This window comes from Balaenoptera physalus (genome assembly GCF_965194825.1).
Source record: "Balaenoptera physalus genome assembly, chromosome: 10".
Classification (NCBI taxonomy): Eukaryota; Metazoa; Chordata; class Mammalia; order Artiodactyla; family Balaenopteridae; genus Balaenoptera; species Balaenoptera physalus.
The window spans coordinates 64,770,947-64,781,116 of record NC_138889.1 but is presented as its reverse complement, the minus strand read 5'-3'; the positions used below and the strand labels follow the sequence as shown (position 1 = coordinate 64,781,116).

The 10,170-nt window shown below is 52.0% G+C and overlaps 1 protein-coding gene across 1 annotated transcript in view; it reads left to right on the top strand.

The window, feature by feature from the left end:
* Nucleotides 1-1,227: 1,227 nt before the first annotated feature.
* The window catches only part of DCHS1 (dachsous cadherin-related 1), a 34,895-nt gene continuing 25,952 nt past the window's right edge, over nt 1,228-10,170 (top strand). The window contains exon 1 of the mRNA XM_082476292.1: nt 1,228-1,507. The gene's annotated coding sequence lies outside the window, so the exon portion shown is untranslated. The remainder of the gene's footprint in view (nt 1,508-10,170) is intronic.

The window sequence follows — 10,170 nt, the reverse complement described above, 5'->3', positions numbered from 1 at the left end:
CAACTCCTGTTCCTTTTGTCCAACACAGTGAATGTCACCACCATCCACCCAGCTGCCCAAGCCAGAAACCTGGATGTTATCAAGGATTTCAGCCTCTTCTTCACTCCTCTATTTCAAAATCACACTCTCTTCTGCTTTAAATGAAAGTGTGTTCTCTCACCCCAGAAGTTCCTGATTTCTTTGTACCATTTGCACATGTCTCAAGTCAGAATACCTTTGGATTCACAGCCTATACTCAGTCACAGGAAGGACAGAGGAGGGATCAAAACTCTTCCAGTTCTTTAATACTGTCTGCCTCCATCTGATTTACTTCTTTCCATTTTCTCTGCCAGTTGGCCCCTCAAGCCCCTTCCCACCTCCTTGCCTAGTTTCCATCTCGCTTTCCTTTTCTGAGGAGTATACCCTGAGTGAGACCACCATCCCTAAATCTCCTCGTTCCAATACCCTCCATCTGGAGCCTCAACTTTGGGATGAAAGAGGAAGTGAGGGAAGGAGAACTAATAAAGAGCATGGGTTAAACAGAAGTGACCAGGAGGAGGGAATGGAGAGATTAATATGGAAGAAGAAGAGGATGAGGAAAGAGGGATGACAGAAGGAAACTGGGAGGGAAAGCCATGTGGGGAAGAGACAGGGAGAAAGGGACAGGGAGAAGGGGTTGGGGGGAAAGAGGTGAAGAGAAGAGGTGGGGAGACAGGGAAAGGAGAAGGGCAGGCAAAGGACATGGGGAGAACTGGTGTGGAGAAGAGGCTGAGGAGAAAGGATCGAGAAGGGATGGGGACAAGGGGCTGGAGAGGAAAGATGGGAGATGGGGCGAGAAGAAGAGGGTAGGGAGAAGGGAGAGGGGAATGGAGAGAAAAGGGTTGGGAGGGAGAATAGGGCAGTGAGGGAGAAGAGGGGACGGTGGAGGAATGGGGGGTAGGAAAGAAGATGGAAGAGCAGGACGAGAAGGAGAAGGGGACGAGGAGAGAGGATGTAGAAAACGGGATGGGAGAAGGGGACAGGGCGCTTGGACCAGGAGAAGGGAAGAGAACGGGGACGCGGGAACCGCGCAGCGCTGGGGCCGGATCCGGCCGGGGACTGGGGCCGGGAAGTCTAGGGGCGGAGGGAAGACTGGCGGGCGCTGGGGGGGCAGCGGCGCGGAGCGCGGGTGGGGGCGGGGGCGGGGGCTCGCGGGTGGAGGGGCGGGGGCTCGGGTTACCGCGCGGAGGGCGGGGGAGGGGAGGGGAGGGGGCGCGGGGCCGCGGCGGCGAATCTCGCTTCCTCCTCGGGGCGGCTGTGGAGGAGGCGGCGCCCCGGCGGCGGCGACGGCGGCGGCGGACGGACCGATCGACGGGCGGGGGCTTGCGAACCGACGGCCGGCCGCCCGCCCGGAGCTGCTCGCTGGCCGGGAGACAGCGGTGGCGGACGATGCGCGGCCCCAGGCCCCGCGCAGGCGGGCGCTGCCCAGGGGGCTGACCGCGCCGGACGGCGCCCCAGGACCGGGCAAGGGAGCCCGCGCCGCGCGGAGGTCAGTGCCCGCGGTCGCCCGGTCCGTCCGGCCGCACCCGCCGGACCGCCGGCCTCTCCTGGGCGGCGGTGGCGGCGACGGAGCCGGGGGCTTTGTTCTGAGCCGGAGACAATGGGGGAGGGGGGGGCCTGGGCCTGCGGGACGAGGACGAGCGTGAACGTGAGCGTGGGGGCAGGGCCTGGGGGTCTTTGTGTGCGTGTGTCATCGAGTCGGATGTGTGGCGGCGTGAGTGTGCCGGGGGTGTGGGCAGGGTGTGTGTGTGCTCCGAATGTGAGTGTGAGCGCGAGTGCATCGCCTAGTGTGAGTCAGTGCGTGTCACTGGGGAGTTTGTGTGCGTGTGTGTGTGTGTTTGGCCGTGTGTACGTGCGTGTCACTCCGAGGGTGTGTGGGTCAGAGTGAGTATGTGTCTGGTGAGCCAGTCCCTGTGAGGGAGTGTGTGTGTGTGTGTGCGCGCGTGTGTGTGTGTGTGTTGCCTGCCTCTGTGGGAGCCATGTGTCAGAATGTGGAGGATGGGTGTGTGACAGAGACAAACTGAGACAGAAACAAAGAAACTGAGGGGGGAGAAGTAAAGAGAAACAGAGGAGAGACAGGCGAAGCCCGAACTGGAGGTCTGTCACCCAGACTGGTGTTGAGTTTGTGTCCAGGATGCCTAGATGGGAATCCTGTGCAGGGGACGGAGGGAGGTCACTGCGGGCCTAGTCCCACGTGGAGGGGGTGGGGAAATGGAGGTCTAGAAGTACAATGAGCTCAGTGTGGCGTGGGCCGGGCTCACAGCCACGGGGTCATAGGCCAGAAAAATATTGTTGCTTATGTCAACTCTTCAAATACCCACAGGGGACACAGTTGCAGGCAGCACACATCCACAAGAGATGCCTTCACAGCCATCACACAACCCCCGGAAGCACTGTCAGAGCCACTACACATTTACAGAGGGTGCTTTCAGAACAGCATACACCCACGACAGAAATGGTGCAGCCAACACATTCCCACAGGATCACTGTCAAGGCCACCACAAACCATGGGAGACACCACAAACCATGGGAGACACCACTGCTGCCAGCACCTTTCCGGAGACACTGCCACAGCAATATACATCCAATGGTAACCCTGTCACAGCCAAGCCATCATCTAGGTTATACTTCATCAGGACTGCCTGTACATCGCAGGTGTCTCAGAGACCTGACACTAACAGGAGGCTGTGTTGCAGTCACCCTTACCAACACCCATGTGTATATCCCATAGGAAACACAGTTTTAGGTGTCTTGCATACACCACAGACTGAGCTGTCCCAACTGCTGAATAAACTCCCATTAACTTATGATACTCACACCATGGCTTCTTCTCACTCATAGACTTCGCAGGCTTACCCTCTGGGAAGTTCCCTGAAAACTTGGGGACCTACATCAGTCTTCCCCTCACCCTATACCCTGCTATGGTTCCAAGTGTCCCTCCAAGTGTAGCCTCACAGTTTCTTGAGCTCTTTAGCTCCTGTTACCTTCTCCCCTCCCACGACCACTCTGTATAATTGGTCCATCTCTAAAATTCTGAACTCCTACATTCCACTCTGCCCACAGCCTCCAGTGTCCTTCCAGCTCCCGGATGCCCTCGCTCCCATTCCACTTACTCTTCAACCTCATAATGACTCCTTGCCCTTGACCTCTTTGCTTTGTCCTAATCTGCCCCTTTCTGGCTTTGTGCTCTCCTTCCAGTTTATACGCCCAGGACCATCACTTCACCCACTCCTTGGCCTCTCTTTGTTCCGTTTTATTGTTGTCCTTGAGACCACCCATCCCACAAAGTCTCAACTCTAGCTGGAATGATTTCTCAACCACACCAAGTTATGCTTCTATAAATTCACACTTCTATAAATTGCACCCTCAACTGGGCCCTCCATAAATAAATAGATGAAATTTTTTCTATTTTTTCACATCCCTTTACCTTACATCCCTCATTGTTTTCAGCAGATTAATTAGTCAACTCGCCGGATCATTTATTCTGCAAACACCTATTAAGCACCTACTCTGTGCCAGGCAGTGTGGTAGGCGCTGGCATTACAAGGGTGAACAAAATAGACATGGTCCTTGCCCATATGGAGCTTACAGGCTATGGGGTGAGCTCTGTACCATGGCAGCACATAGCAGGGAAACCTGAGCCCTTGTAGGGAGACCAGAAGAGGCTTTTGGAAGGAAGTGACATTTTAGCTTAAGCTTGATAGATACATAGGGAGTCTACCAAGCAAAGGAGAGGTGGAGGTGAGGTGGAGTGGGTGGAAAATATGCCAAGCCTAGGGAGCAGCAATGGAAAGCCCACATGTAAGAAAGTATTGTATGTCTGAGGGAAAAAGCAATCCAGTGAGCCTGGCACTAGTAGCATGATGTGAGGGCAGGTCACAGAGTCTGGGAGAGGTAATGAAGGGTTAGTTAGGTCATGCAGTTCTTGTAGGTCATATGAGAGCTTATGGAAGCCAAGAATAATTGAAAATCACCGAATCATTTGAAGCTGTGGTGTGATATGATCAGATCTGTCTTATAAATACCACTCTGACAGCAGTGTGGTGACTGGAGGGAGGAGTCTGAAAAGAAAGGGATAGTTGGCTGTTGCAGGAACCCAGGAGGGGATAATGCTGGTCTGAACTGGAGGAGTGGCAGTAGAGGACGAGGAAGTAGATAGTTTCAAGAATTCTTTAGGCAGTGGGGTCAGAAGGGCTCAGTGACAGAATGGATGTGGAGGCTGAAGGAAAGGGGGGAAGGAAGAGTAGACATGACAGACACACCTGGTCTGTCGGCCACTCGGAAAATTGAGGCCATCCAGTTTGAATTCCCTCGGCTGTTGCAGATCCCACCCCCTTCGGCCTCACTTGACAAATTACTCTGAGTCTTATCCATGTGTCCAGTTTCTCCCTCTGTACCCGTTCCTCCTGTGAGCACACGAAGAGCCTCCAGGCTCTCCTACCTTCTAGGTTATAATACCTCTCCAGGTATTAACCCCGTAATACCTGACTAGCTAAGACGCTCTCTCGCTTTGCCTCACTGCCACATTTTGTGAAAGGGTCTTCCGCACAGAGCTGTTCCCACCTCCTCACTTCCCATTTACTCCTGCCCCATCCAATGTAACTGCTCTCCCTAAGAGAACATGACCTCTCACCTGCCAAATTTAGGGGCTCTTTTCAAAACTCCTCAACTGCTTGACCTCTTGGCAGGGTCCAACATTGTTGACTGTTTTTTTCTCTTTGAATCATTCTTACGCCTTTTGAGCCACTATTTTATTCTGTCAATATTTAATGAGCTCACTGCTAGGTGGTGGGGATACTGTAATAGAAGACACTATTCTTTACCTACCCTTGGCAAGAGAGACAGACAAACAGATAATACAGTAGGGTGGGATCTGTGCATCTCTCTTTCAGAGCACCTCCTGGCTGTTCCTTCTCAGTCTGCTTTGGGGGCTCCCTTGGGTGGCCCCTAAATGTTACTGTTTATTAGGGTTCTGGCTTGGACCTTCTTATTGTCTCACTGTATACACCCCTCTTGGTCATCTGTCTCATTCATTTCCAGGGCTTTAATTATCATCTGTATAAGCTGATGACTCCCAAATATCTATCTCTTCCAGACCTCTCTTCTGACCCCCAGACCTGCAGGTCTGCTTCCTACCTGATCTTTACTATAGAGTCCATAAACCCCTTAACATGTCCAGACCTGATCTCATCATTCCTTCCTCCCCCAAACCACCATCCCCACTCAGTTATCAAGCTACAAACCCAGAAATTAACCGTAGCCACTCCCTTCTCCACATGTCCCATAACCCAGAACGTCATTGGGACCTGTTGGTTCTACTTCCTTTCCAGCTGTCTCTGATATCCCATCCCCTTTTACCCATGGCCTCAGCTACTGCCTTCACCATCTTTTCACATGAATTACTTCAAGAGCCTCCTAACTTGTCTCCCTAGACGTCTACTCTTCCCTCTTCCAATCCAGTCTTCTCATTGCGGCAAGAGGGATCTCCCTAAAGTGCAAATCCAGCCACGGCATTCCCTGCTCAGCATTCTTTGGTATCCTACCACTGTCTTGGGTGAGATCTCTACTTTAAGGAGGCTTAGGAGGTCTGTCATGACCTGACTCCCCCAGCCTCCCCACCCTCTCCCATTTCCATAGCTCCCTCACATTGCAAGTTCCAGCCATACTGAATTCCTTGTAGTTCCCCAAAGACACTGCATTCTTCCATGCTTCTGGCCCTTTGCACATACTGCCTGGAAAAGCCTTTTACTCCCTTTGTCTCCTGGCTAACCCCTTCCCATCCTCAGCTCTAGTCTCAAACCCTGCCTCTCCTGACCACCAGGCAAGCTTGGGACCCTCTTGTCTCACTGTTGTCATTACCTCTTCCCTTTCTGTCTCTCTGCCTGGGCTGGGATATCCTTAATGACAAGGTTGTATATTATTCATCTTCATGTCCCCGGACCCCTCTACAGATGCTTGGCAATGAACAGATGAATGAATGAATGAGGCACCTCACAGCACCTCCCTCACCCTCATTCACTCTTCAGAAGACTCACCCCTGGTCTCAGCTGCCCACACAGTAGAGACATTTTCACACACGCCCACTTACCCACTAGAGACATTTCCACTCCCCTCCCCCACAAGTTGTCCTTCCTCACCCTACTGTCTCTCCTCTTCTCTCTCTTTCACCTGGACTTCTCTTTTCCTGGATCCTCTTCCTCTCCCCTATTGTACTTTATTTCCCTTTCATTCAGCTGGCAAATGTTTAACAAACACCAGAAATTTGCAGATCCAAATCTACTGGGCCATGTGCCTGTTGGGGTTCTTGGAGGGAGTGGAAGACGAGGAAGCTGTGACATGCCCCCAGGCCACAGGACTACAGTGCCTCTCCATCTGCTCTACTCCACCAGGCTCCCTTCCCTGGAGGTGCCACGGGCTGCTCCTTCCTCTAACACCCCCTCACATACACCACTCTGAGCCCTCCTACTCCTGGCACCCAGGCCCCTGCTCCTCCCTGTATCAGGTTCCCAGATACTTGTGCCCTCTTCTTCCTCTTCCTTTTGCCTGTCAGTGGTGACAGAAGCAAGACTGGACTCTCTGATGCCCCGGTACCTGCAAGCAAAAGCCCCTCCCATGGGTTCATGGTATTGGATCCCATCTTTTTCCTGGTTTCCTGCTGCCTGCCCCTTCCTTCAGCTCCGGTGTCAGTGTTTCCAGGTAATCCTCTGACTTCCGGGCATTTCAACCTCTGCCACTTAGGAGGGGCTTCTCAGTTCCTGTGTCCCCTGGTGAGAGGGCACCTCCTTCCAGCAGTCCCACCTAGAACCCCCAGGCCTGAGTCAGGATGCCCCTCTGTGTTCGCTTAGCACAGTGGAGTGCCCTGTTGTTTATGTTTTTCTGTCTAAGCTGCTCCGTGGAAGGAGCTGTTTCCTCTCAGAGCCTAGAACACACTCTCATATGCTTGGTGAGGAAGGAGGAAAGGGAGGAAAGGAAGCGGGGGCGGGAGGTACACCTCACACCTTCCAGCCTCACCATTTACCACCTGGATGACCTTAGCTTCTCTGAGCTTCCCTTTCCTCAGCTGAATATGGAGGTAACAGTAAGAGAGTTGTTCTGAGGATTGAGAAAGAAAACAACTATTAAGTGCTCAACTCTTAACTTAGTTCACTTTACTTCCAAGATCTCAGTCCCTCTACTACTCTCTCCTTCTCCTCCACCTCTTGCTTCCCCAGGCTCGTTCTTCCCTCTACGTCTCCAGCTTCTCTGCTAGCTCCAGCCTCACTGGCCTCCTCTGCAGCCCGGACTCTACTTCTGAGAGTCAGATCTTAAGACCAGGTCCTTGCTGCTCATCCCACCACTGTAGCTCCCTCCCCCTGCCCTGCCCATCCCTGCCCAGGCCTCCCTACCTGTGAACACCATGAAGGCAGGGACGCGATCTTTCCAGGTCACTGCTATGTCTCTAGTGCCTAGTATGGTGTTTGGCACATGGTAGGTCTTCAATAGGTACTTATTGAATAAATCTATTAGTGAATCATTTCACACACATGCCCTGGGCCCACCTCTCCTATTTTTCCCTTTGTCTCCTGGAGACCTCCAAGCATCCTCTGGTCACGTCCCCTCTAACCACCTGACCCCATGCCCACCTGACCCTCAACCTGGACTCATAACTGCCTCATCACTGATCACCTCCTGCTCCGACCCACCTTGCATATACTGCTGGAGTTACTCTTCTACATGCAGCTCTGCTCAGGCTCCTTCCCTGTTCGGTTGCCTGGCCATTTACATGAACGTTTATCAGGCTGTTCCGAGCCCTCCAGCAGAGAAGCAATATTGTGGAAGAGAAAGCACTAGCTTTGGAGTCCATCAGAGCTATGTTCCAGATGTTTCTCTGCTACCTAGTCTGAGCCTCAGTCTCCTCATCTGTGGAATAACACTTATCCCAGGGTTATTGTGAGTGTCTGGCACGCAATAGCAGCCAACATTTATTGAGCCTTCACTGTATACCAGCCACTGCTAAGTTTTTTGTCATTCTTTCATTTAACTTTCATATCAACCATATAAAGTAGGCACTTTAATCCCCATTTTACAAAAGAAGAAACTTAGGTCTAGAAAGGTTAAACGGTTTTCCCAGGATTTCACTATAAGTGGCGGAGTCAAAATTTGAACTCGAGTCTGTCAGACAGCAGAGCCCATCTTCTTAACCACTGTAATAATAGTTCATGCTTGTGTACTTACACAAGCATGTTTGTGTTCACGCTTATGTGTGCTTACTGTGTGCAACACACTATTCTAACTGCGAATACACTGTAGTATTATTATTGTCCCTATTTTTTTTATGTGGACCATTTTTTTAAAGTCTTTATTGAATTTGTTACAATACTGCTTCTGTTTTATGTTTTTCTGTTTTTTGGCCATGAGGTGTGTGGGATCCTAGCTCCCTGACCAGGGGTCGAACCCGCCCCCCCTGCATTGGAAGGCGAAGTCCTAACCACTGGACCACCAGGGAAGTCCCTGTCCCTATTTTATAAATGAGGAAATGGAAGCACTGAGCATTTCAGTGGCTCACCCAAGATTACACAGCTAGCAAGTGAGAAGCTGGGGAGAAATCCCAGAGTTGGTTTACCCCCAGAGTCCATGTCTTCATCACTGCCTGGTCCTACCTCACCATGATACCTTGCCTCCATTTTCTAGGAGTGCAGTAAGCATGTGTTGATGAATGAATCTATACTGACATCTGGTCTATGGCTAATTGTTAGTTGATTCATTCTCTATCAGTTCCCATTGCAGGAGGCTTGCTCCCTTAGGACTCTCCTGAAACGATTCTCCCCAAGATCACTATGACCTCCTGACTGCTAAAACCAGTGGCCGCTTCTCAGTCTTCATCTTTCTTGACCTTTCAGCAGCATTGGACACTATCGCTCTCTCCGTCCTTGTTGAAATGCTCCCTCCTTTAACTTCTGAGCTACAGCCTCCTTCTCTTTCTCCTCCAAGAAGGATAACGCTCTCCTCAGTCTGCCCCTTGAATGTGACTGTTCCCCAGGGCTCTGTCGTAGACTCTCTTTTCGCTCTACATGTCCTACCTGATGGATCTCCATACCCATGGCTATGAGTTACTCCTTGATTGGTCCAAATCCCTCTCCAACCCAGACCTCTCTCCTAAGCTCCAGACCTGCAAATCCAACTGTGTTTGGGACATCTCCATGGGGAGACCTCAACAGGAACCCCCAAAATGGCTTCTCTTATGTGGTGTCCTAATGGCACCACATTAGTAATCAGGCCAGAACCCTGGAGTCAGTCTAGAGCCCTTCCATTCCCTCACCCTTCCTGAAGGGCTGGTGGCCAAATCTTGTCAACTTCACCTCCTCACATCTTTCTTCTCTGTGTCCTCTCTGTCCCGCTACTGCTGACCTGGGTTACAAACACCTTGTCCTTGGTGTCCCTCCTCCCATAGGTTCTCTTCTCCAGGCCTCCATTGTCTTCCTAGGTCTCTCCCCTGAAATTTCTTCCTCTCTTCATCTTTCCCTTCTCCATGAATCTCAGGCAGTATGGAGTGCATAGTCCTGGGATCAAATCAAGGCTGTGTTAACTCAGGACAGTTGTTTCACTCCGAGCCCCAGTTTCCTCAGTGGAAGGTGGGATGCCTTCTTCACGCGGTTGTTACGATGATAAAATAAGGCACCGTCTATGAATTGCCAGCACACTAACAGTTCAGAAAAGAAACTTTCCCTCTGCCTTCTCTGCTCACATCCATCCCCGGCCTCTCCCTGAGGTGCCTAATGGGACCAGTCCTCAAGAGGGACAGAGCCAGGCCCGGACACTGCCCTGGCCACCCATCCATGAGGTTGTCCTGGGGACATCCAAGAAGCCAGCTTGTCAGCCTTCTCCTCCCTCCTCCCTTACTAATGCCTCCTCTCCTCTTTACCCCCTTCCACCCACTCCCCAGCCCTAGCTCCCGCCTTTATTTACCACCCCCCACCTCTCCAGCCCAGCTGTTCCTGTCTCTGACGTGCCTCCCCTTTCTGTATGAACTCCACTCACTCTTTCCTTTGCTGACACACGCTCTCCCTCAGTCCTGCTCCGAGTCATCCCCCATGAGAACTCTCGCCTCTCTTCCTCTCCTTTATGCCTGGCCCTGTATCTCCACCTCCCTTTGCTCACCAAAGCTACCCTCTT